The sequence below is a fragment of the Monodon monoceros genome, unplaced genomic scaffold (assembly GCF_005190385.1).
Source record: "Monodon monoceros isolate NGI ecotype Baffin Bay Population unplaced genomic scaffold, NGI_Narwhal_1 Super_Scaffold_21, whole genome shotgun sequence".
NCBI lineage: Eukaryota > Metazoa > Chordata > Mammalia > Artiodactyla > Monodontidae > Monodon > Monodon monoceros.
The window spans coordinates 63,429,093-63,456,513 of NW_021703778.1; the positions used below are offsets into that span (position 1 = coordinate 63,429,093).

The window sequence follows — 27,421 nt, forward strand, 5'->3', positions numbered from 1 at the left end:
AAGATGCAGAGCATCGAAACAACAACAGCATCCCCTCCCACCTCCAAAATAACCTGGAGAGTGGAATGGTAGCTCGCTATAAGCAAACACCATGAAAACATAAGGTACTGATTAGTAAAGAAAAATAAAGTTTCCTCTCCATGCTGTTCAGTTATCCTGCTCATTTCTTAATAGTCCTACATTCGTAAAAGGCCAAAGGACTCTGACCTTCACAAGCTAACTGAGCAGGAAAAGGCAATCATGTGTACAAGGCTGTCACCCACCCCACAAATTATGATAAAATATACCTCGGCATCGGAGAAAAGAGTTGCATATCTCCAGTGACATCCACAGTAGTACGTTTAAGGATTTGAACAGAACAGCAATTCATTTTGCACTAACGTGTTTTATGGTTATCATCAAGCATTATGCCTTCAGAGACTGAAAAGTGACGTTTTTATAGACTCTGGCTCCTTGTTGCATTATCTTCACAGCTCAGAAATTATCTCTCTCTCTTTTTTAATTCTCCTCTTCTCACTCCCTACCTTCGCCCCTCATTTAAACAAAGCAGCCGTTTTTGTAAAGGAAAAGAAAAAGAAAAAAACGAAATGAATCCACATTACACAAAGGGCACAAAATGAACAGATTTCCAATCCTGAATAGTTTCAGAATGAATGATTATCTGGCTAATTAGTGGAATAAATGATAATAATTGCCTGTCCCTCCTCATTAGAGCCCTTAATAGTAAATGAAACTCCAGTGCAGAGTTCCAGAGAGCTGGTTTCACAGCACAAGACTTAGTTCTGAGAGGGGGAAAAAAGCGAGACGACCCTATCTTGCAGATGCCCACATGCCAGCCCCTAAAACCAGAAGAGCAAGAAAAACGGGGGCTTCGGGATCTGCAGGGGAGATGTTTGGGGGCTGAGAGGGAGTATTTCTTGTTTCCTCTCATGCTTGAGGACTATGCTAGTTTCCAGGCATCCAAGACATGAGCACCAAGAGCTATGGATCCAGACCACTGGAGCCAGAACATAGAAGGAAGGATTCTCCCTTGTTCAAAGATAACCTAGTCAGCAGTGTCCATGTTCTTAAAGTCTGATCTAATTCATGTGCAACGTCATTTACCCGAGCTGCTTGTTAAACCTGTGAGTTTTAGGCTCCCTCCTAGACTCGCTGACTCACAAGCTCTGGGGGTGTCCCAGGGTCTGCGTGTTCGACAAGATTCTTGGGTGCTCAGTCTGCACCTGAAGCGGAGCACCCCTGCAAGAGTCAGTGGATGGTGAGACTGGGCAATGCTGAGAAATAAAGCATGTGCCTGCCTTGTGAGGAATATGCTGTAGCAGGCAACCTCATCGAATTGGACCATCTCCCCGTAGAGATTTTTATCCTGTGGCTCAGCCACCACATCCGTGTGCCAGGGCTCCACTCTGTACCAGTCTCGCCACCACATCTGAAATTAGCAGAGAACCTCGGTGCTGTTCTGTTTCTGGAGTCAGCTCAGCCAAACCTATTACTCAACACTGAAAGCATCTGACTGGCTTCTAATGAGGCAGCAGATCAGCTTTTAGGGGTCTCTTCTCCAAGTGACGTATGAATGGAGCTCCCATTAATGTTAATCAATGGGGAGTTTCCTCTGCTCAGACAACTGTATTAGCTCTGGCTACTTGATGATCAAATCCTTTCTGTCTTCGGTGTTCTTCTATGTTCTTTCTATCTTCTTTCTTTCAGTGTTCAGGCACTAGCCCAAAATGAGAATAAAAAGATTGTCCTTAACCTTCTACTGTTTTCTTTCTTTTCTTTCTTTCCTTGGCTGTACAGGGTCTTAGCTGTGGCAAGTGGGACCTTCGTTGCAGCACATGGGATCTTTAGTTGCGGCTTGTGGAATCTTTTAGTTGCAACGTTCAGGCTCTTAGTTGCGACACACGGGATCTAGTTCCCTGACCAGGGATCGAAGCCGGGCCCCCTGCCTTGGGAGCACAGAGTCTTAACCACTGGACCACCAGGGAAGTTCCCCAGTTTCTAAATAAACCTCCTTTGAAGACTCTCTGAGGCCCAAATCCATGCTGTTCCCTCCACAATGACACATTTTATCCAACCACATTAAGTAATGAACTGGTGTGACTACAGCGTGCTTAGTCCTGGGGAGACAGAGGTGTTCCTTGAGCTTGAAGAACTTATAGTCTAGCCTGGGCGATAGATGGGTAAACGCGCAATTATAAAACTGCAGTACACATAGGATGGACCGAGAAGGAAGCTTGGGTGGAATCTCAAATGATGAAGAGGAGCTGCTCAAGAGGAGAAGAAATGATGCTCAAGAGAAGATGCTCGAAAGAAGAGCATTCCAGCAAGGGAAGGAAGAGCTTGCACCGGGGGCAGCTCAGCCTATAGCTCCAGCTTGTCTGAACCTTCCACAGTAAGTACAGTGCCCAGGACCCAACCTGCTTTTAGGGGACTGCAGAAATGGTTTTGTTCTCATTTACTTTAACACATTATTGGCTGGGGGATTTTTTGCAGAAATTAACGCCTGTGGCCTTAATATGACTCCGGTCAAAAATATGTTAAAAGCAAAAGCAAAAAATGAATACAATGATAATGAATATATAATAATGAATCTAGCCTGGATTCTACTCAGCTTTTTATCAACAAGGTCATAAAATATAATGCTTAATTATTTTTAATGGAACAAGAAGCCCATAAAGGCAAAAATACCTAGGGCCTTCAAAAGTCACAATGCGTAAGTCATCAGCCCTGGCCTACACAACGACACAGGTGAGCAATAAGGTCTGGAAGGGCAAGTGACAATACCTAGAACACTCTGACCCCTTACCCTGCACAAGGCACTTTTCTAAGAGCCTTGAAACTACTAACCTCTTTATTCCTCGCAATCCAATGATGTAGGTACAATCACTACCACCTCCATTATACAGATAAAGAAATCAAGGCAGAAGAGGACAAGCTACCCAAAGTCATGCAGATACTACGCTCACACAGTCATCCAGACAACCAGGTCACCTATCCAGGACCTATAACTCCAGAGTCCACACATTTAAGCTTTCTGTGGACACACCCCAAATTATTGAATTATCTGGGATGAAGAGTCCATTTTTTCCCCCTTCCAATCAGTCATGGGTCAATACTTTTGTAAAAAAGCAATACAAATGGTTAGAAAAATGAAATACAAAACAAAACACAGAAAAGGCAAGCCCAATTTTTAACAAATTAAATTCAAGAGCTCTGATAGCTCTGGTGTCAAAGAGGAAACTGAGGAGACCCCCAAGGCCCCCAGAAGCAGCAAACAAACAGGCGTAGTAGGCACCTGTGAGCTGCCTGAGCTCGCTCCTTTCTCGCTGTCTCTGGAGGTGTGGGTAAGTCCCTTTTAGAACCTAGTTCCGAAGCTTTCGCATTATGTGCTTTCAGAGTTTATTTAAGCATCTCTTTTTCCAGACTGGGTCCAGAAATCTGCTGGGCTCAGACTGAGTCTGACTTAAACAAGACAGGATCTGGGGTCAGACTGGGCTGACTTAGAAACCAGATGGGGTCCAGGGTCAGACTGGGTCTGACCATAAGCTGGACTAGGTCCAGTGTGAGGCCTCGGGTGAATAAAATTTTGTTTTAAGGCTGAACAGGTAGGTTAACCTTACCAAAGATAATCTTGAATTACAGTGGCCACAGTAGAGAACTTTTAACCTAGATAAGCTTATCCATTTAGGAGGTGCCCTAGAGGGTCTCAGCTAAGCACTCACCATAAAGAGTACAAGAAAAATTATCTTTCCTCACCTACAGTATCTGGTGACCAGGATGAAACCCGCTGGGACACCCACTCTCTCCAGACCTGTCGATGGGATCCTGGGAAAACCGGCAGAAGCCGGCAAAGGGTGAGAATTCGAACCAAAGTCAGTCAGTTCTCCCAGATCTCTAACTGTAGTGCCTGATGGAGAGAGGATGGTAAAGTTTTACGTTGTCCCTTTCTTTCCAAATTCAGATTGGCAGGCAAAAAATGTAAGAATTAGATCTTTGAATTATGACTCATGACTGTGCTTTTGGGTACCCACTGGTTGTTGACCTGTTCTCTCCTAGGGACAGCTTTTGCCCTTGTTTGTCTCATTTTGTGTCCTGAGAACTTAGGTTGGCAACCATCACCCTGGGGGCCCTAAAAATATGGCCAGACACAAAGGTGAGTTGCATTCTATTTTTTTTGTTTGTTTGGGTTTTTGTTTGTTTTTTTTTGCGGTACGCGGGCCTCTCACTGTTGTGGCCTCCCCCGTTGCAGAGCACAGGCTCCGGATGTGCAGGCTCAGCGGCCATGGCTCACGGACCCAGCCGCTCCGCGGCACGTGGGATCTTCCCAGGCCAGGGCACGAACCCGTGTTGCATCAGCAGGCGGACTCTCAACCACTGCGCCACCAGGGAAGCCCTGCATTCTATTTTCAGCTAGGGTCCTACCAACTGTTGCCAGCTCTCAGAAGAATTATCTAAATCTCCCTTCCTCCCTTCCTCCCTTCCTCCCTTCCTTCCTTCTGTTATCTTTGGGAATGGCTCTCGATCTTGAGAAGGTAGTATTTTTTGCACCCTATGTGAGGGTACCTCTCATGTTCATGAAGCTGTTCAGTACTGCCAGGGGTACTTACTATTTGTCCTGGCTCAAACCTGACAAAGATATTCAAAAGGATTTTTTTAAGTAGCTCTATGGTCAGAAGTTGGCCAAATTGGAAGCTGATATTCAGAGCCTGAAGGGAACTTCTTTTTAGACTTTCTCCCCTAACCTAAAATGAAACTATGTACCCAGAGGGAAATAAAAACATTCTGAAGGTTTTTGTGGGAGGATTTACTAAAAACATTCCAAAGAAACACAGCTCTAAATCTAGAACACAGGAACCTTTTGATTTCCCTCTTGAAGATGTTCTCTCTGATAAAAAGAAGTAAACTAAAGGTGATATAGTTGGATGAGTGGGTCAGCACCTTGATATCATTCAGGTTGCAAATCAATTTTTTTGAGGAATTAAACACAACTATACTGTCTTACAAATCAAGTCTTTACAAGAACAGAAATGCAGCTCTAGAAACAATTCAAAGCCCACCTATCCTTTTTACCAATCCCAGATCCTCCCCTATCATCTCAAAAGGCTTGCGGGTATTGTAAAAGACCTGGGCTTAGGGAACAAAAGTCCTTCTTGGTGGGACTTGCATTCTTCCTCTGTGCATTTTAAGATATAAGTGTTCTCCCTGGTCTTCTCCATGAACCAAGGTAATTCTTATCAGAAGGAGAAAAAAAAAGGCTATCCTGAAAACCTGGCCTATGAAAAACCTTAAAATCTCTTCTACAAATAATTAGTAAAAAGTTTAAGCCATCCAAGCAGATGACCTTAACTTATATCATCTGCCAGAAACACAATTTGAATGCAACTGTTCTTTTATAACCTAGTGAGTTTGCATTATCATACCTGTTTTGTGGCTAAAATTTTAAAACAAAAACTGTAAGATCTCTGTTTACACCTGCTCGTATGTTTATGTATTTCTATGTATGTATGTTATAAACGTGTGATTTTTTTCATCTCCAATGGCATTACCAAAATTAATTTGTAAAGAGCTCTGTTTAATTGGCTTAAAGATAAGTGTTTATATAAATCAAATACACTTTCAGAAATATAGAAACTAACCCAAATGTTTTTCAAGTTCACATGATCTAGGACAATCATTAGTAAATAAAAGCTAGTTTACGTTTGTTGGTTTAATTAAAATAGGCATGGCATACAGTTACCAGCATTAAATCCAATAGTTTTTTTTTTTTTTTTTTTGGCGGTACGCGGGCCTCTCACTGTTGTGGCCTCTCCCCTTGCGGAGCACAGGCTCCAGACGCGCAGGCTCAGCGGCCATGGCTCACGGGCCCAGCCGCTCCGCGGCATGTGGGATCTTCCCGGACCAGGGCACGAACCCGTGTCCCCTGCATCGGCAGGCGGACTCCCAGCCACTGCGCCACCAGGGAAGCCCTAAATCCAATATTTTTAATCTACCTAGGCTTACTAAAGGTCAAAACAGCTGATGTTATCTCTGTTACAGAATCTGTCAATAAGAAAAATAAGATGATGGTTAGCTGTTTAAAATCTTGTGAAATTTTCATGACTAATCTAAATTTAATTATTAAGAACAAGTGAATTAAATAGATGTAAGACAAAAATTTATAAATGGACTTCTAAACAATAATTATGTTGCACAGTATGTCTTTTTAAAAATAGTTTCCAAAACCTTTTTGAGAACTTGAAACTTTAAAGTTATACTGAGATAAGTTAAAATGATGGATATTCACTCAATACCTAGATCATTTTCAAATAAGATAAAATACTGAGACATCAATTACTGAACACAGGCTTATCCACTTTTCGTTTCCTTTTACAGAGGAACCAATGATATTTGGGTCTATCAGTAAACATGCTTTGGTCCACAATGGAAAATTTACTACTAGGAAGAATATGCTCCTAGAAATTATGAAATGTATTTATAAATTTGCCAATCCACAGAATGCTAGCTTAACAGACAGTCCACAATTGCTTCCTCCTTTTCACTAGGAATAAAGAATTCTAAGGGTTAAGAATTCTAATCAATATATGTAATTAAAACTTATTAGAAGGGCTTCCCTGGTGGTGCAGTGGTTGAGAGTCCGCCTGCTGATGCAGGGGACATGGGTTCGTGCCCCGGTCCGGGAAGATCCCACATGCCGCGGAGCGGCTGGGCCCGTGAGCCATGGCCGCTAAGCATGTGTGTCCGGAGCCTGTGCTCCGCAACGGGAGAGGCCACAACAGTGAGAGGCCCGCGTACCGCAAAAAAAAAAAAAAAACAAAACAAAACAAAAAAAAAACTTATTAGAAATAATAGGTGCAAGGAAACAACTGTATATGAAAAGTAGGTAAGGAAAGTAATAGGATTGCTTGTTCCACAATGAGAAAGAAGAAAAAAATAAGGTGAAATCTGAATGGATACAAAAGAGTTGTGAAAGGTTTGTGGAAAAGGAATTTTGGGAAAGGAATTTTATGTGTGGTCAAGCTAAGATTGGAATGGATGTATTTGTTTTTAAATAATGAATTTTAATATCAAATGTACACTGGTTTTTTTTTTGGGGGGGCTGTGTTGGGTCTCCGTTGCACTGTGCAGGCTTTCTCTAGTTGCAGCGAGCATGCTTCTCATTGAGGTTGCTTCTCTTGTTGCAGAGCACAGGCTCTAGAGTACAGGCTCAGTAGTTGTGGCACCCGGGCTTAGTTGCTCTGTGGCATGTGGGATCTTCCCAGACCAGGGATCGAACCCGTGTCCCCTGCACTGGCAGGCAGATTCTTAACCCCTGAGCCACCAGGGAAGTCCCTGGTACAAAATTATAATTTTGTTTTCTCTCTGTTAACACAACAAAGTTTTATTGGACTATTGGTCTGCTCTTGATAAGAGATTATAGAAGTTGGTTTTTGTTGGTTCGTTTGTTTGTTTACCTTTTGGACAATCTACCTAGAAAGCAAAGATTTTGTGTCTTACCAAAATAATTTATTATGCTTCACATTCTCTTTATCTGGTCTTTAATTACTCAAGAAAACCCAGTCATCTTAGCTTTAAAAGAGCTAAGTTTTGTTCAGAACTGTGTAACTTTCAGTATCTGCCTTTAAAATTTTCTATTGTCACTTTGGTTAAATAGATAATTAGGTATTATTTCATAATAATCCATGATCCTATCTAGTCAAATGTTCAAACCTTTTGACAAATTCCCAAAACCAAATTCTAAAAGGAGTCTTTTTGACCTCAAAGTAACTTTGAGATTTCCTAAAGAATCCCTGGAAATCTCAAAGGATTTGTCTCTCACCTTGCAAAAGAGGGCTGTTAAACCAATTAGGTGTATTTAGTATATTCAATTACATGGGAAGCACTGTCAAATAAGTGATGATAAGCCTTCTTAAGTTATATTTGTACGGATGCATGTTATTAATAAGTGTTCTAGAAATTGTAGGAAATTCCTCAAAATCTAGTACGTCCTGGTATGTTATCAGTCATAATTCCAGTTATTATTTTTAAATGCTGTACGTCACAGAAATAACCAAATTTCCTTATCAGTTCCATTATAATGAACTCTCATCAGATCTTTAACCATGGGCATTTTTAAGTCTTTTGTAGTTTACAGACAGTTACTGTTTTACTCTGATGCTTTTGCAAAAGTGAGATTCACAGAAAGGACCCTATCAAGTACTCTTAACCACTGACATCATTGCCGAATTTCAAGCTGTTGAAACTTGGGTGTGTATTTCAAAACTGAAGAAGGCTCCACATGACATCTGGTCCTATGTGAACACTGGAGAGCTCAAAATTGAAGAAGAGAAGCAGCCAACATCAAGGTAAACTGCTTCCTCCCAAGACAGTAGTAGATCAAGAACATTGTTTTCCATTCCTCCCTCCTTTTCTGGCCGTACTCTTCCTAATTCTTACGGCATGAAGGTCTTTATGATTCTTCTTTTGTCTTGCTCTGGCTTGGAAAGATGATGGCATTGTTTACATATCTCAGACCATTGCAAGGGGGAGTAATCCAACCTCCAAATGACTGCTGGATTTGCCACAATGCTAGTGATACTGTACTTCAGCCCATCACAAATTTCTCCCTGATTTCCAATGCCTCAGTTTCTCTGGAACAGACTCAGCTGCTTCTCTATTGTGTCAGACTCCTTAACCAGGGGAGTCCATTTCCCTGCCTCTGATTAACAACAAGAAACCCAAGGAAACTTGCATCCAGGCTCTGTACAAAAAAGGTGCACAGGCAAGGGTGACTAGAATAAAACCACCTGTGCATTGTACAGAACCTTCAATTTTACTGACCTCCATGGCTGTCACCTTTCCAGTCCTGGGCCACAGACTCAAATGGAAATTACCAGGAGGTATTCATGATTCAAAATTAGTTTCCTGTGGCCGATCCCTACTGCCCTGGCTAAGAGTAAGTGCAAATGAAGCTATGATCAGGAATCTCTCCTTAACTCTGGAAGATATTGTAGAACCTGCTGCTAAAGCTATACCCACCCAAAAATGATCCATATATTCTCTGGCCAAAGTTGTTCCTGATAATAGAATAGCCTCAGATTATCTTTAAGCTGAGCAAGGAGGTGTTTGTGCTGTGGCCCACACCACTTGTTGTACTTGGATTGACACTTCTAGGGAAGTTGAGACTCAGCTACATAAGATCACTGAACAAGCCAGTTGGTTTAAAGTGACTCCTTTAATGGAGGTCTTTCTTTGACTTATTTGATTCTGATTTGATTTGGGTCATGGGGACCATGGCTCCAAAGTACACTCCAGACATTGGGAATTATCCTGCTTATAATAATCATAGTAGTCTCCCTGGTGTGCTGTATTCTCTCAAAAGCTTTAAATGCTTATTCTCAACTTCTAACCACCAAGCAAGTGACTAGACTCCCTAAGATTAGCATGTAAGAAAAGGAATGAAGAGAATGATTTAAAGAATGAGAAACCAACATGGTGACCTGTGAATACCACACAGAGCATCAGAAGAAATGGTGAAAACCTCAGAGCAGTGTCTGGGAGTAGTGCTAATGCCTTAAATTTCGTTCACATCTCTCAGATACACTGAGAATATGATGAAAAGGGGGGAATTATTCAAAACCAGATAACAGGCCTAAAATGGAGTCATTTACGCCAAGCCCTACGTCACCATGGAATCTTAAACCAGTCAATCAGGAATCACCTGATCAGCACTAGTTACGTAATCTGACTGATAGATCCCTGCCATTCCCTAAAGGAAAGTGACTTTTCAATAACCAATGCACTTTTCTGTCTAGTATAACTTCCTTGTTCCGATTCCCTCTGGCTCTAAGAGTCTTTGATTTCGTACAGCTCCTTGGAGCTCCTTTCTATCTGCTAGATTGAATACTGCCTGATTCAAATTGATTTTTGTGCAAATAAACTCAATCCCAACATGCCCCAGTTTTTTGTTTCTGTTTTTTTTAACAGTGGTTTTCTCTTTGGAAATGCAGCCTTTCACACCAAGGTTTATATAAAACAAGATGCACCTTTATTTCTTGGTGTCGAATTATGGTAACTGTCTTAGATCACTTGCTGCCTCCCATGTCACCTTCAGTCAGGATGTTGTGTGGCGGTCATCATCTTTATATTGAAAGGAATTATTTCAAGTGCCTAAAGAAAGGATTTTTACATGTGTTACTTTATTCAGTCCCCTGCCTGAATCATCTTAACAGCTGATCTTAATTCCACCATGTTTTCATGCATCTACTTCCCTTGCATCAGAAATTTCACCCAGATAGGGTGGTTTCACTTGGTGAGGGGCGGAAGGAAATCTTGCTCTTTTCCCACAGATGGAGACATGGCTGCCTGGGATTTGGGGATTTAGAATTTCTTACTAATGGCAAAATCTGGAATGCTGCTGTCACTCAGGCAGCAGATGGTCACTGTCCTGAAGGAAAAAGGGCAGTCTGGGGTAGAGACACTGCTCATAGGGATCAATGCCACACAAACATCTACCCAGAAATGGCCCAACACAACCATTCCCAAAGTGCCAATATGGTACCCCTGAGGGGGAGATGGAACTGCCCCTGGGGAGCAGGACAGCAGCGCCTCCTAAGAAGTGATGAGTCACATGTGTTCTCATCCTATCATCATGGAAGGTATAGAGCTGCCCAGGAGGTTTGGGGACCTGTTATACCAACTTCAGAGCACTCATCTAAGTGCATTACAGTGCTTTGCCTTACCTAATTCTCATGACAACCTTGTGAAGTAAGTACTGTTGCTTTACAGATAGAGAAATGGCGACAAAGAAATGGCGAGTAACTTTCTGGGGATGGCACAGCTAGTCATTGGCAATGCTGGGATTTGAATATGGATGCACACATGTTTAACGTAATTTATTATATTGATATGACCCCTATTCTTCCATGCAAATGCTTTACACAGCTCATGGGAGGGCCCTCTTTTTCAAGACTATCACCAGAACTTCAGATACAAGAGACAGGCAAGCTACTGCTAGCAGCACTAGAAACAATAGTTGTAAAGAGCATGTACACAGTTAAAACTTGTTTTTTTTTGTTGTTTTTTTTTTTTGCGGTACGTGGGCCTCTCACTGTTGTGGTCTCTCCCGTTGCAGAGCACAGGCTCCAGACGCACAGGCTCAGCGGCCATGGCTCACGGGCCCAGCCGCTCCGCGGCATGTGGGATCTTCCCGGACCGGGGCACGAACCCGTGTCCCCTGAATCGGCAGGCGGACTCTCAACCACTGCGCCACCAGGGAAGCCCAAAACTTGTTATTATTGTATTTATTTCTGTAAATTGCCTGAAACTAGTATTTTATCAGACCCATTTTACAGATGAGCAAACGGTGGCTTTAAGAGGTTAGGTAGTTGCCACAGTCACACAACATATTTGGCCTAGATCAGAGATTCGAATCTGCTCTTTCTAATTCTTTTCTATTTTCCAACCACCACTCTGGGTTGTCAGGACAAGCCATTCCTACCTGGGGCCCACAACCTCTCCTCCAACCCATCCTGAACAAATGCAGTTTCCCCAGATTCCCTTTACCTGCTCCCCTTTGTCTCTGTCACCCCTGAGGCCCAAGATGAAAACTATTCGGACAGTTGAAAACTTAGTTGCAAATTTTCAGGTAAGGAAATACTGTCCTACCCCAGGCAGCCTCCTTCACTGTGAATCAGGTAGTCAGAGGAGCCTCTCAAAAGGCACAGACACTTTGTACAAGCTGAGCTGAAACCAAGCAACGCAACTCCTAGCACTAATAATTACTGAAATTTGTTGAGAATCACGATAGCTCAGTAAAGCCCAGTGTTTCCCTAAAGGGCAACTATAATAGGCCTATAACTTCAAACGTGTAAGAATAATTTGTTATTCATGTTAATCCCCTCCCCATTGCCAGCGACATCAATCTTTTTCAAAGGGGGACACTGGAAAAAACCACTGAAGTCTGAAGGGAAGAGACAGGCACAAAGGTGAGAAGCAGCGGCCAGCACAGCAACTCTGCGTTTCTGCTTGTCGCTGCCTGAGACTTGGAATGTTTCATTCGGGTTCACCCTCCACCCCAGGCCCATTTGGCTACAGTTCCCCAGTAAGGCAAGGAGGTGGGCCAAACCACCAGCAAGCCATTCCCGGCTACTTTTTTTACAAGGATAATGTAAGTTTAAGAACTTTTACCACGGAGGGCCAGGCAAGATTACTCGCCCTAGTTAAAGTTAATGAATTCTTTGCAGATTCTGTTTCAACTCAGAAACAGCACCCACTTTAAAAACCGTACACACACCCAGACAGCCACACTGGTTTCCAGGACTTAGTTTTCAAAGTTGCAGAAGTGTCTCAAGTAAAAATGATGCTTAGGAACAGGCCAGAAGCCGACAACAGAAGAATGAAAACGTAACACGGATGAAGGTGACTCTGGAAAACCAAGAATTCAAATAAATTGAAGGGACAGCCTGTGGGCTAACATCTCAGAAAAGAAAGAAACGGTGTTGGTCATTTTCACGGCCTCCCCTCCCCGCTTTTACTCAAATTACGAATGAGGGCTTATAGGAGATGCTTTCCACTCACAGTCACAGATGGGCCACCCCATACCTTCTTTTTCTTGTTCCATGTACATTAGAGAGAAAGCAAGGAAAGATTTTTCTTTTCTGCTTTACTTTGCCTTGACGTGGTACCCGAAAACAGGAGCAACGGTGATGCCTAGCTTTCCCAGATCCTGGCATTTGGGGGAAAACAAAGCTCATTTCTAAGTGGATACGGATCGAAGGACCTAGGGCGTGGGAAGCTAATTGTCCACTTTCATGAAACAGGGCGTCGGATCCTTCCCTCTGCCACCAGCGTGCAACAAGCCATACACCCTTCCAGGCTCAGAGAAGGGGAACCCCGGCCAGCGGCCCCTCCTGGGGAGCTCTTGAGCCAGTAACCTCGACGGCCTGTAACTAGGCTATCTCCTTCAAACTGCCCGGGAAATCACTCGAGAAGGGGTCTTGGTTCCGCTGTCTGGATGGGAGACCGTCTGGGGCCCCATATTGGCAGGGGCAGGCCCGAGAGACAGAGGGTTGTGTGCTGGGCACAGTGAAGGAGAGCAGGTGCCAGCCGTTGTCTAAATAAATTATTCAAGATTCACCGGGCCTGCAGCTGAGAAGCTGCAAATGGTTTTCACCTCTGGCATTCATTTTTTCTCTTTAGTAATATTTATAGCTCCTTAAATTAAAAAAAAAATTACATGCTCATTATCTAATATTTTAGCAACAGGAAGAGTAGGACGTAAAAGTAAGAACGTTTAAGTCTCCTTCTCCTAGCACCCCATTCCCCAACACTGTGAACACTTAGGGGTGTATCCTTCCAAACCTTTTTTCTTAGCACACATACCAGCATATCTTTCTGTAGGTCTGTGCTCCCAGATTCTGAAACCTGCGCTGCTCTGAACTTGCCCATTCTCTTTTATGTCCTGGGCTCCAACATGGGATACGGCCCTCACGTCAGGTCTGCCATGGGACCTTTGGGTTACGTTTTCCCACAATACCCCTAACTTGGCCCTGACAGCTTGCCTCAGTTCTCAGTCAGTTCAGCCACTGATCATATTTAAGCTGTGTTTCCTGCAACTTGAATGCCTTTTATTTGTTTTTAGAGAGTTGCCTGGCCTTCCTCTCATCAGCAGTAGAAGAGAGTTGGTCATGGTGATTTCACAAGCCAAAATGCAAACAAGTTGTGAATAAGACCTTCCAGCCTAGAGAGAGTGAAGAGTATTTCCTAAATTCTAAGCAACATAAGATTTAGTCACAGATCTCTGGGGAGAAAAGAACAAAATACTATATTAAGCATATTTATGAACTATAAGATGATTTTATGAACTATAAGACAAAATCTTTTCTTCATGTGCATTTTTGAATGCAGAAAATATGACGCTTTCACTCCCTCACCTTTCATAACCTGAACTGCGATCTCATACCCCAACCCCCTTTTTTTGGCAGGGTCTACCCCAATACGTTACCTTAGATATCTGCGACCCTAAAAGATGAAGAGCCTCAAATACTGGATGTTTAACGTGAACGTGAGTTGGGACCTGAATTAATCTCAATCATCTTGATGTTTCACACTGGCAAACCCATTTCTGCTATGAAAAGGCTGTCTGTCTGGAATGACTTCTCCATCAGGAATCCTGCCCGCGGCCCTTTAAAACTAAATCGTATCTGTGGGTAATCCTTCTCTTCATGGTTGTGGTGGCAGAAACCACGGGTCTTAGTGGCAAGTCTAGAAGTTGATAACATAGATAGAATCTAGAAATGCAAAGGTTACGGAAGAATATGAAGCCGAGAGGGATCTTTCCTGTTTCAGGACGACGTTCTCAAACGAGATTATGAGATGAGGTAGTAACTGGTCATCTGGCAACAGGTACCACACAGCCCTGCTCCATCTCCCCTCACCAGTCAACCAACAATTCCTCTCACAAATAGTCCAGTGCCCATGTACACGGGATGATGAAGGAATAAAGCTGGCCTGGTGAATGGGTGTGATTTCAGACATACTAAATATCGTGACCCCACACAACCTATTACGACATCTAAAATTCTACCACTAGAAATTCATTTATTTGCATCTATGAGTCCCTGAGAAGAACAATATCTTAAGCTATTTAACTAACTGACGATTAGAAAGCTACCAGGACCTAATGATGAGAAGCAAGATATTGATACAAAGGAAATGCCGGGAAGGTGAAGATGGATATTTAAAAGGAAGTTAAGGTGTCAAAAACAAACTGCACTCTCTTTTTCATCTTACTTATGGCTTGCCCTTTTTTGGAAAAATTTCTTTTTAGCAGTGCAAAACCCCTAGGAAAAAAAATGGTTCACTCTAAGGAAGCTGGAGGAGGATTAATTCTAAGCAGATACTCATATGCTTGGGAACCAAAAGGGGAAGCCTTTATGGATTCTAACCATCCTGACCCTCTTTTCAGCATAGCCTTGAATATCGATGATAACGTTAATACACATAAAGAGATACCAGGTAGGGGAACAAGAGCCTGGATTGAATCCAACCAAAAGACAACCCCACTTGCTTTCAGCACCCTCCCCGCTATGGGGCTAATTCCTAACAGAAAACAACAAATCCATTAAAAAATTTAATAAAGTAACCAATTAAATATGTCAGAGTACCTCATTACAACATTTCACTATTTGCACCGATTATCACGTGGCTGCTTACACAGATGCCCATGAATCTGACTGCATTAGGTTCTCAGGCTTTTATTTGAGATCATTTCTTCTCCCTATGTGGACTTGCCCAGGAAATGAGATTTAATGAGTCACCATCCTCTGTGATAATCACAGGAGAGCTCATTAGCTTTTTGTCAGATTTGTACCTACTACCTGCCCCCAATATGCCTATGACTTCTTTTGAGTTAAATATATTACCAAAAGGGAGAGCTCAAAAAGAGCATGTCTGTGCTGAATGCTGCAGATTTGAAACACTATATAAATATTTTTACATATGTTAAAAGGCATCTGAGAGCAGAAGAGAAAAAAATAACAGAAACACATCCCCTATTGATGGCATCGCTACTTAGATGACACACATCATTAAAAAGAAAAAAAGTTAGACATTTACACCTTTAGAAGCCCTGTCAAGTGTTTAAATGCCTGGGCTGAGTCAAAGCAAGAAAGGGTTCAAAGGATAGGGGAAAGGAGTGTCATGGTTCTTACAATTTAGCAAGTTTGGCGCATCCCCCATTATGAATCTTAGGATACTTCACCAAGGTCTCCCAATCTCATGACCTTTGGTTTTCACTGGAAATGACCAGACGGCTCTCATAGCACTTCACGAGAAGGGATGAAGTCCTACATTACTCTCAAGGAAAGGTTAAGTGAATCCTCAGTCCTTCCACAGACCATGTTAGTAATAAGTTTGACTCACCTTGCACTGCAATTGCCCATAACAGAAGTCATGACATTGATCGCCTTCAGCAGAAATCATCTGAGTGATCTTCTGGGTTCCCGTCTGGGTCCTTCCTAGGTACAGAGTTACCCGGGTGAGAATGTGTCTCTGGCAAGGCTGAATGACTGCCATAGACCAGTGCCCTGCTCCCAACCTATGTTTACTGAGCTAAACAAGAGCCATAAAGCCTTTGGGGAATGCAAAGACTATTTTACCTCTAAGGTCCTTAGATTCAAACAGAAGTACTTCTGAACCCTCTTTGGGTTTCATATGTTTTTAAGAATCTGATGAAAAAATATGAACTGGCTCCAAAGAAAAATGTCCCACCCCCTTACAAACTCATGCACAAACACAAAGACACACACACACACACACACACACACACAGAATATTTGGGGGTACAATTCTGGAGACTTCCCCAGCACTCTGATCTTATTTCTAGAACTGCTTGGGGTCCCTGGACCTAAGACTAGGTCTTGTATAGATTATGATATCAAGGGATGAAATAAAAAAGTAACACTCATTGAGAAGTTACTCTATTAAGCACAGGTACTATAACATCTCATTTAACCCCTACAACAACCCTAAGAGGTACATCTGTTATTATCCCCATTTTAGAGACGAGGAAACTGAGGCACAGATAATTTAAGCAACATTCCCAAACAGCCAGTTGGCGGCAGAGTTAGGGCTTCAAACTCAGTGTGGCTCTGGAGTCCATGCGCTGAACCACTAGGTCACTGTGTCTCTCTTATGCAACCCATTTTCATTTTAAGGCATGTTCCCTTCTGTTTTCTCATTTAATTTTTGCAACCCCTTCTAGTAGTTAGATTAGATAGCTATCCCCACTTGAGTGAGTGTTGAAAGCATTTCCAGAGCGGAGCAGGAGATTTGCTTTTCACTCTCTTTTTCAGACAACGAAGTCACAGTTGATGAAATTAAAAATTAAAAGCAAAAATTCTGACTTGAGTCTCCTTCCTCCATTAACTACAGGTTGAAACGCCCTGGAAACACATCTAATTCCTTTCTTCCCAACCGTCCTCTGCCTTGAGGACTAAATCAGCGTGGTGAGGTTTTGAAGCCATGTGGGGTTTCCTGAAGAAACCTGGCTTCCTGCGGTTCACAGAGCAGTTTTTTGTTTCTACAAAGGAAAAGGCAAAGGGAAGAGCAGGAAGAAGAGGAACGGTGTCAATCTGTAGAAAATAACAACACTGTGCGAGTATGATCATGCTGGACGTTAGATGGACATCTCTGTCGTCTCATGTAGCTCTGAATCTGACGTGTAAAATAATTTTTTAAAGTATTTAAACCCTCCCTTATCTGAACTCTACCTAGCATTTTGCAGTGCTAGGCTGTTCCCACTCTTGAGTCAATTTCTCCTTCCTTAAAACCCCTATCAGCATGTACTACTAGTTCTTCCTTGTCATTCAGTGTCAGACGTAGGTCCCACCTTCCTGTTCCAGTGAAACAGCAGAGCGCACTAGCACAGTCCCCGGTCTCCCTCCTCTAAACATGCATAGAAATGCTGGGAGAAATGTAGCATTTTTCTGAAAGAGAACCAAACATGAAAGAAAGAATGAGAAAGAGAGAGAAGAAATCCCCAGGTAATAGATAGGAAGAACGCATAGCCAGAGTCGCCATCTTGGCATTTGTAAACTGATGCTCCGGGGGCCCAGCCGGACATTGGGTCTACATATTGGCCCAAAAAATGGCAAGAGGCTGGGGTTCAGTTGCCCACTTAGTAACAGGAAAGGTAGAATAAAGCTTGTGCAAGATGGGGAACTAGGAATGACAAGCCCATATGAAGTCAGGATCCTGTAAGGCATATTTGGGCATGCAGGGTACAGAGTCTGAACTCATGTTATCCACCCAGCAGGAAACTTCAGTGTAGCAATTAAAATAACAACTGGCTGCAGACCAATAAAACCACTGAGATGCCTATCATAAGAAAATGCAAAACTACTCTGCAGAAGTATTTTCACAACCCAAGGAGCACAGGGCCTCCCCCAAATGGGGAAAACCCTTTGCTAAAAGTAAGCATGCCAACTCAAAGAAAAAATTACAAATCACAAGAGGAAATAATCCTTCAAAAGAGAGAGTAAGCAGACAGGCAGAGCAAAAGGGGAGATTAATACTCTAAGAATTTAAGATAATAGAACAATCTGAAGCAGGCAGTAAAAATAAACATATTCAAAACAGACATAAAAGAAAGATTGGAAGCCACGATGGAAGAACAAGATGCCATACAACAAAAAGAAATAGCTTTGACTAAGTCATGTTATACTTCTGGAAAAAATGAAAAACAGAATTATTGAAATTTAAAACTAAATAAATGGTATATCAGTTTTCTAGGGCTTCCATAACAAAGTACCACAAACTGGGTGGCCTGGAACAATAGAAACGTATAGTCTCACAGTTCTAGGGGTTACAAGTCTGAAATCAAGCTGTTGGCAGGCCACGTTCCCGCTGAAACCTGTAAAGGAAAGATGGATCCTCCCTTGCCTCTTCCAGCTTTTGGTACTCGCAAATGCCCCTTAGCTTGTGACAGCATAACTCCAATCTCACACAGTGCTTTCCTCATGTCTCTTCACACAGTCCTCCCTCTGGGCATGTCTCTGTGTCCAAATCCACCCCTCTTTTTATGGACACCAGTCAGACTGGATGAGGGTCAACTCTAATGACTTCATTTGAACTTGATTACCTCCATAAAGACCCTATTTCCAAATAAGGTCATATTCTAAAGTATTGGTGGTTAGGACTTCAATGTATCTTTTTTGGAGGACACAATTCAACTCATAACAAATGGGTTTAACATTAGTCAGATACAATAGAAGAGAATCAATGAAAAAAATTTCATCAGTGAATGAAAGAATAAATCAGAAAATTAACCAGAATGCAATACGAAAAAATTAAGAGATAGAAAATATAAAAGAGAAGTTCAAAATTATATAGGACAAAATAAGATTCAACCTATATCTCTTAGGAGTTTCAGAAAGATGAAGAAAAAAAGCATGAAAGAGAAGCAATATTCACTGAGATAATAGATGGGATTTTTTCCAGAATTTATGAAAAATAAGTGTTTAGATTTAGGAAACATGCCAAGAGAAAAGTAGGTCAAAGAGAAATAAATACACAGCCATACACACACACACACACACACACACACACACACACATATGTGTATATACATCTTATAACGAAACTATAGATCAAAAATAAAATCTTAAAAGAAATGAGGAAAAAAGATTAACTATAAATAAATAAAGATTAGATTGACGGCAGACTTCTCATCAGCAAAAATAGAAACCAAACCAAAACTAATCTATGCTGGTAGAAGTCTGGATAAGGTTTAACTGTTGGTGGGTGACGGTGGGTAGTGGCTGGCAGGGAGCATGAGGGGTGGGCTCCTGGGGTGTCGGCCAGGTTCTGTTTCTTGATTTTGATTTCTAGGTTTTGATTACATGGGCTAATTGGGCTGTATAATAATGCTATATGTGCTTTCCTATATGTATATTGTATTTCAACAAAATATTTTAAAAAGAGAGACCAGAAGACAAAGGAATAGTATCTTCAAAGCACTGAGGAGAAAAAGTCAGCAAAATGATCATTCAAGTAGCATGACAAAATAAAGACATTTTTCAATCCAATGAAGACTGTGAGACTTTACTATTCACCACCCATGTTGAAAGAACCACTAAAGGATGTATTGCAGTAGGAAGAAAACTGAACCCATAATGAAGGAATAACATTGCAAGGAGCAATAGTGAGGGGAGAAATTGATAAACATGTAAGGCAAATCTAAGTAACACGCACTGAAAAACCAAGGGTAAAGAAGACTAGTTTTTAACCAAGGAAGAAATAAAATCCTGAGGGGGAAAAAATATCATGGATGATGAGAGGGATCTTTGGGTACAAAGGTCCCTGTATAATTTGGGATAAATTTTGGCTTGAAGAATACAAGTTAAAAATTTAAAGATGTTAAAAAAAATAAAATTAAATTAAAAAAGACCAAAAAAAAAAAAAGGAGTTATACAGCAGAAACTAACACAACATTGTAAAGCAATTATACTCCAATAAAGATATAGAAAAAATTTTAATGATAACTAAAAGATAAGAAATAGAATATATAAATTTCAAACCAGTGGAAAGGGGAAAAGGGATAAAGAAAATTCAGACTAACCAAGAGACGCCAGTAGAGGAAAAAAACTAAGCCAAGAAAAGGCAGGTATACTGAAATAATAAACAAGATTATGGGGAAAAGCCCAAAGAAATCATGATTTAAATAATGAAATTTAAACGGATTAAGTTGGCCAATTAAAGAGAGATATTCTTAAAATTTTAATAATTCAGTTATATGCTGTTTGAAAGAGACATGCATGAAACACAATGATACAAAGTTGAAAGTTAGTATACAAATACTAACCCAAAGAAAGTTTAAAAATACTAAGATCAGAGAGCATTCAAGAGGGGAAAAAACTTACTCGGAGCTAAAATTGTCATTAGTTTATGAGAAATAAAAGGACCAATTAATTCTTCAAGAAAATATAACAATCATGAGATTGAATAAACCAAACATGGTCTCAAACTACATAAAGAAAGAAATTAACCAAATCACAAGAAATTGATCAATTCTCCATCATGCTGGGAGATTTCTTAAACAGTCCTGTTTTAAGTCTGATAAGTCTAGTTGATGTGCGTACATTTCACGTTACAACTAAACCCTAAAATCTTTGAAGTAGGGTGCGTATCTTCTGCCATGTTCCACAGCATATGAAAGGCACTTCCCTGCCCCTCAAAGTAACCGTACATAACCCTTCTCATATAATGGATGGAAGGCTAAGTGCTATAAGCAAGTGCAAAGCACAAAAAGTGCATACTAATAAGTTATTAATGATAGTAGACACTTTTTTAACCAGCAAAACGAATTAATAGTAGAATAATTAGTGAAGATTTAAAACAATGGATTGAAAAGAGAAAAAAATGGATTATCTCACTGTACTTCTTTTTCAGTATTTATGAGACACCAGGTTCAGATCAAATTATAAAATTACTGTATTAACCAGAGGATCACTTATATTCCTTCTAAATGGGGAAAAAAATTAAACCTGGAAAGATTAAAGAACTGTAAACAGAATTCGCATTTAAAGGGCACAAGACAATAGCAATTATGCTACCCCCTAGTGGCAGAGCGTGGCAACCCAAAGCGTTTTCTATCTTACGGGTCATTTTCCTAACAAAAAAACTAAGCTACAGACCATAGAGTCGACAGTGATAAGTGTTCCATTAACGTCTGTTGTTATTGTCAACATTATCATCATCATTTTCATCACGCTCAGCCTATAGCTAAGTGCCTTTGTGACAGCCAGCAGTTTCCAGGCCATCAGCTGTACCCGGGGCTGCAGGGTCACACCACAGAGGGAGGGCAATTCATATTCAGGGAAGAGTTTCTGGCCACTTTTCTCAGAAGGTGGCAGTATAACTATCAGACTCTTGGAGACTGCCTGGCCTTTGTAGTATATCGTGCAAAAGCAGCTCTTCGAAGATCAGTAATGTGAAGTTCTATCCTAAAGAACACTAAGGGTGTTCATCATGGAAGAGAATGCCATTTTCATACAGCCCTAAACTAAAATGGAGGCTGACATTTCGGTTAGAACTCAATAGGCCCCATCCCATATGTATGCATGCCCCACATGAAGTGTGTAAATTCATGTTAAAAAGGAGTTAGGGCTTCCCTGGGGGCGCAGTGGTTGGGAGTCCGCCTGCCGATGCAGGGGACACGGCTTCGTGCCCCGGTCCGGGAAGATCCCACATGCCGCGGAGCGGCTGGGCCCGTGAGCCATGGCCGCTGAGCCTGCGCGTCCGGAGCCTGTGCTCCGCAACGGGAGAGGCCACAACAGTAAGAGGTCCGCGTACCAAAAAAAAAGGAGTTAAAGCCCCTATTTACCAAGAGATTCTCTTACAGTAAATGCCATAACCTCTAGGTAGCGGGCAGCAATTTTATCACTTCTTACTTTAGTAAGGATCCACACTCGAATTTGTTGAGAACGTCTAGCATGTGGTCTCCAATAAGCTTCCATCTAAGCCCAATGCCTCAGTGCAGGCTTTGCAAAATCGATCGTGCTTTAACAGAAAAGCAGCGTTAGAATCCCTGCATATCTTGCCCTACACATGAAACAGTACTCTTCGTGACTTCAGTAATTTCCCCTAGGCTCTAGGTCATTTTAGTTGTGTGTTTTAGACTAGTCAGGTGGAATGCTTAACTAAAAATATTAAATATTTTCATGAATTAATACTAATCAGTGGGCAGAGCAGCTAGAGCTGGAAACAAACATGGAAGGAACGTGATCAAAGGCAATTTGAAGATGACCTGGCAGTCTAAAAGGCAATGGTCAAGTATCCTGCTTTAAACGTTTAATGTGTGCACTTCACACAAAAACGAATGTGGCAAATTGTGATTCCAAGCTGAACACAAATCCACCCAGTTATCAACCCGCCTATTTGGTCATTTTTAAGTTTAAAAACACTGTTGATTGTGAAAACCACAATTGGCTGCCACTTCAAACCCACCAGAACGGCTAAAATGAAATGTACAACGCTGAATGTTGCCAAGGGCATGGAGCATCTGGAACTCCATTCCACACTGTTTGGGGGGACTATAAAACGGAACAATGGGGAGAACCATTTGGTATCTTCTTACACAATAAAACCTACATCTACCCTGTGACTTAGTATGCTCACTCCTAGGTATTTACTTAAGATAAGTGAAAATGTAGGTCCTCAAAAAGATCTGTACACAAAGAGCAGAAGTTTTAAATTTTGACAAAGTCCAATTTATTGGTTGTTTATTTTATAATTCATGCTTTTGTTATCTTATCTAGGAAATTTTTGCCTATCCCTAGGGTTGTGAAGATTTTATTTATGTTTTTCTAGAAGCTTTATAGTTTTAGCTTTCACATCTAAGTCATGATCCATTTTCAGTTAACAAACAAGATGTGTACATAAATGTTCATAGCAGTTTTATTTATAATGGCCCCAAACTGGGAACTACCAAGTGTCTCTCAACAAGAGAATGGAAAAACACAATGTGGTATATATATCCATACAGCAATAAAGAGGAATGAGCAACTGATATACATAACAACCTAAGTTAATCTCAAAAACATATGTTGAGTAAAAAAAAGGGATACACAAAAAAGTATGCTTTATGTTTCTATTTATATGAAGTTCAACAACAAGCAAATCTAATCCAAGGGACAGAAGCCAGAACAATGGTTGCCTGGGTTTAAGAATCAGAGGATGCTGAGTGAAACAGAGCACAGGAGAACTTTCTAGGGGACATGAAAATGTCCCATAACTTGTTCTGAGCGGTAATTACACAGAAATTCGATTGTCAAAAGTCTTCAAATTGTACACACTTCAGAATTGTGCATTTTACTGTATACACATTATGGCTCATTAAAAAAAAAAACAACCACCATTGCTGATTTCAATGCTGATGTTTGATCTGATGAATTTAATCCACCAGAGAACACCTTCCAAGGCACAAGGCTACTTTCCTGGAAGTGAAGTAAAAGTTATTTTTTGCATTTTGGGGCCTTGCACAGTGTTGTCAGAGAGAGAAGCTCTAAGGCAGAAAAGTAAAACCAGGGCAGCGCGGAGCTACATTTCAACTTGCTCAGCTTCTAATATTCAAAAAATTCACTAATGACAGGTTCTTGAATCTCTGCCACTTTCTTCCCTAGGAACAGCTGAGTTCAGTTCAACAAACAGGATCCATTTTTTTTATACTAACTTAATACTAAATAGTTTTATTTTCAAAACAGGAACATGCAGCAGAATCCCAGATTTCATTTGAATTCAGTGTACCCGTTTCATCCATTATTCATCCACACTGCACTTTCCTGGTTTATGATTTTACTAAATTTCTTCATTTGAATTATGGCCTTGTGGTCAACAGCGGGCGATATATTATTCTTATATAATTTTTAAATACAAAGGCAAATGGCACGGAACAATTAGAATGGATGGCCTGGGAGTCTGGCTCTCGGATGTCATAGGCAAATACCATGCTCTTGACTTTAACCTATGGGTTCTACTTCACGTGGGTTGTATTTTTCATACATCAGGGGTTTCTTATAAATTTACTGTTCAATCCAGCAGCCTTACTTTGTTCGCAAAATATAAGCAAAACAAATATGTCAGGGTAATGATGCCAGGACTCTCCCTTATTGAAAAAAGCAGTTTATTAATACCTTATTGCTACAAGCTAGATCTTATTATCATCTTGGGTCATTTAGAATCTTATTAGGTATTCTGCTGGTGGATGAATAATCCTGTGATAAATTCTTTGCCATGTCCTTCACAGTTGTCATAGCAGGATCATAAACAGCATTTATAACAATCTAGCCTAGAGGAAGCAGCTGACAATGGTCTGCTTAGCATGCAGGAAGTATTCAGATCGGCTGTGTCTGGTTAGACACAAGCCCACAAGAGAGAGCCCAAAGTTAAATGCAGCATGGGTTTCTCTGAAGATTCCCCTTCGAAAAATGCATGAGGTCAGGGACGTGAGGACCAAAAACACTTTGGAAGCCACAGATACTTTCTTCCCATCAGATCTGCCGGGCAGCAGGGGAAGGCCCAGACACAAGCCATGTTATTCCTGACAGACTGTTCAGATCTTCATTGGAAAACTCAAGATCAAGTTACAAATGATTTCATATTGAACAGTTTTTGTCCTCATTTTGTCTTCACGTACAAAACTGAGATTCACCTGTGTTACTACTGCTCTGTGTCCAATTAGTACAATTTGATGAGTCTGAAGGAAAACAAGATTATGGGTGTCATTCCCAGCATAAGCCAAGTACTTCTGCTCTATTTCAAAAATGTAGATTTCAGCACTTATAAACTTATATGTTAAATATATATGTGTGTGTGTATGTATATATACGTACAATTTGGTGTGTATATATATATGTATATAAATGTGTATATTTATGTATTTTTCCTGTCCACATAGGGAGAACTATAGGTCGACTAGCGAAAATCTGCTACCGCTATTCTTAGAAAAATCCACGCCAAGAGGCAAATGAGCCCGTCCAATATTTTTCCAGCCTCATCTTCTGCTACTCCCTGCCACTTACCTCACAATTAATCCATAATTAATTTCTCATTATTCTCTAGATATGTCAGGCCCTTTTCCAAGTCTGGGCTTTCATAAAAGCTGCTGTCTTTGTCCACAATACCCTTGCTCTTTTTTTTTTCTCTGCCAAATATTCTAAGTTGGATTCTCCCAGGATCAGAACCTAAAACAAGCATTTGAGTGAAACAACTTTATTTGGGAGGTGACCCCAGGCAGCAAGTAGAGGAGTGAGGATGTGAGACAGAGAAGAGAAGGAATTCAACAGCGCGTGCAAATGGTGAGTAACCAAGGCTCAACCTTCCTGGGGATCTCTGACAGTGTAGAATGCATCAGGGTTGCCCACCTACCCAAAGGGCAAGGAAGCAAGTAGTCACTGACTGTGGGCTGCTCCTGGCAGGACTTAACTCCCCAGCACTTCCAGCCTGCTGCCTGCATTGGCTGAGCCTGCTCTCCGACAAGTCAGGAGTAGTGGGGTCATGGAACACCCTGCTGGTGAATGTTAAGGGGGTGTGGGTAGAACACTGACATCCTCTATTCCCCAGGTCAAGTCCTCCTTATTCTTTAAGGCTTAGTCTAAGTATTATTTTCTCTGGGAAAGCTTCTTTGATTCCCCCAGTCTGAGTTAGATGGTCCTTCATTTGATTCTTATAGCATGATGCTTAATCGTGGCACTAATCAGGTCATGTGATAAATGTGACTATCTTCCCTTCTAAGTTGTAAGCTCCTTTAGAAAAGGGTTTGTGTCTGACTCATGTTTGGATCACCAGTATAGTCCCTGACAACAGTAAAGAAACTCAGTAGATCTATATATTCCTCAAATATTTACTGAGGACCCACCATCAGCCAGACCCTATTCTGGGAGCTGGGGGATAGAGCAGTGAACAATATATTCTACTTAGGGATCTTCTAACGGAAGTAGAAGTAAAAGAAGTAGGTAAAAGCCATTAGCCAATGTGATATGATAATTTCAGGTGTTAGTAAATGCTATAAAGAAAACAAAAGAGAGTAAGGAGTGGAAAAAGACTAGGGTGAAGAGAGGTTGCTATTTTGGCGAGGCTGCTGAGGAAAGGCTTCCCTGAAAAAGTAATCTATGAACAGAGATTTAAAATAATAATGAGCAGGGACTTCCCTGGTGGTCCAGTGGCTAAGACTTCACCTTCCAATGCAGGGAGTGCAGGTTCAATCCCTGGTCGGGGAGCTAAGATCCCACATGCCTCGTGGCCAAAAAACCAACATAGAAAACAGAAGCAACATTGTAACAAGTTCAATGAAGACTTTAAAAATGGTCCACATCAAAAAATCCCACAAAATCTTAAAAAATAAATAAATAAAAAATAAAATAATAATGAGCAGGAGTTACTGGAAAGGGAAGGATGAACAGGCGGAGAGATTTTTAGGTAAGTAAACTACTTTGTATATTATAATGCTGGGTACATGTCATCATACATTTGTCGAAACCCACAGAATGTACACCACCTAGAGGAACCCTAATGTAAGCTATGAACTTTGGGCGATAATGATGTATCAGTTGTAGCAAACGTACCGCTCTGGTGGGGATGTTGATAATGGAGCTGCTGTGCTTGTAGAGCAGGAGGTATATGGAAATCTCTGTACCTTCCGCTCAGTTTTGCTGTGAACCTTAAAACCGCTCCCAAAAATAAAATATACTTAAAATAATAATGATGATGAGAAGGACTCAGACTTGTGAAGACACGGAAGAAAGACAGCTCCAGGTAGAGGAAATAGCAAGTTCAAAGGCTTGGAGATGGGAACAATTGTGGCATATTGGAGGGTCAGAAAAGCCAGGAAAGCTGCACTGTGGTAAACAAGGAGGAAAGTATCAGGGAAAGAGCTCGGAGGGGTGGGCAGGGCCCAGGTCATGTAGGGACTTTCTGGTGTTATAAACCAAATCGATCTAACATCCCAAAATGAACTAGAAGAAAATTCAAGACTATGTTAAAAAAAAACTTTCCTCCATGGTCTGGATATTTAGGCTAATGTGAACTTGTGGATTTATTTATGAACATGATACCTGCCTCAGTCTGTGTGGTGCAACCACGGGGCCGCAATGCTCTCCCAACTACCTATTACTCACACATTCAAAAAAAATAAAAATTAAAAACACCCCACCCAAAGTATCATCTTCGAAATAGCCAAAGCAATGAAAAATAAGTCCCTTATGGTAACTGGCTTCTTGCGTCTGTTACAAATGACCTTTGGAAGTCCTGTACCATCACATCCTCAGTTTCCTCTTCAGCAAAGTAAAAGGGCAGGGACTAAATGGCCCTTAGGGTATCTGGCAGCCCTACAAGTCTATGCATCAAAACAAAGTGAGAATAGAAGTTATACGGCCGATTCTTTTAT

The 27,421-nt window shown here is 41.2% G+C and overlaps 1 pseudogene; it reads left to right on the forward strand.

Moving 5' to 3' along the window:
• Positions 1 to 2,216: 2,216 nt before the first annotated feature.
• LOC114903835 overlaps positions 2,217 to 27,421 on the forward strand; it is a 179,274-nt pseudogene continuing 154,069 nt past the window's right edge.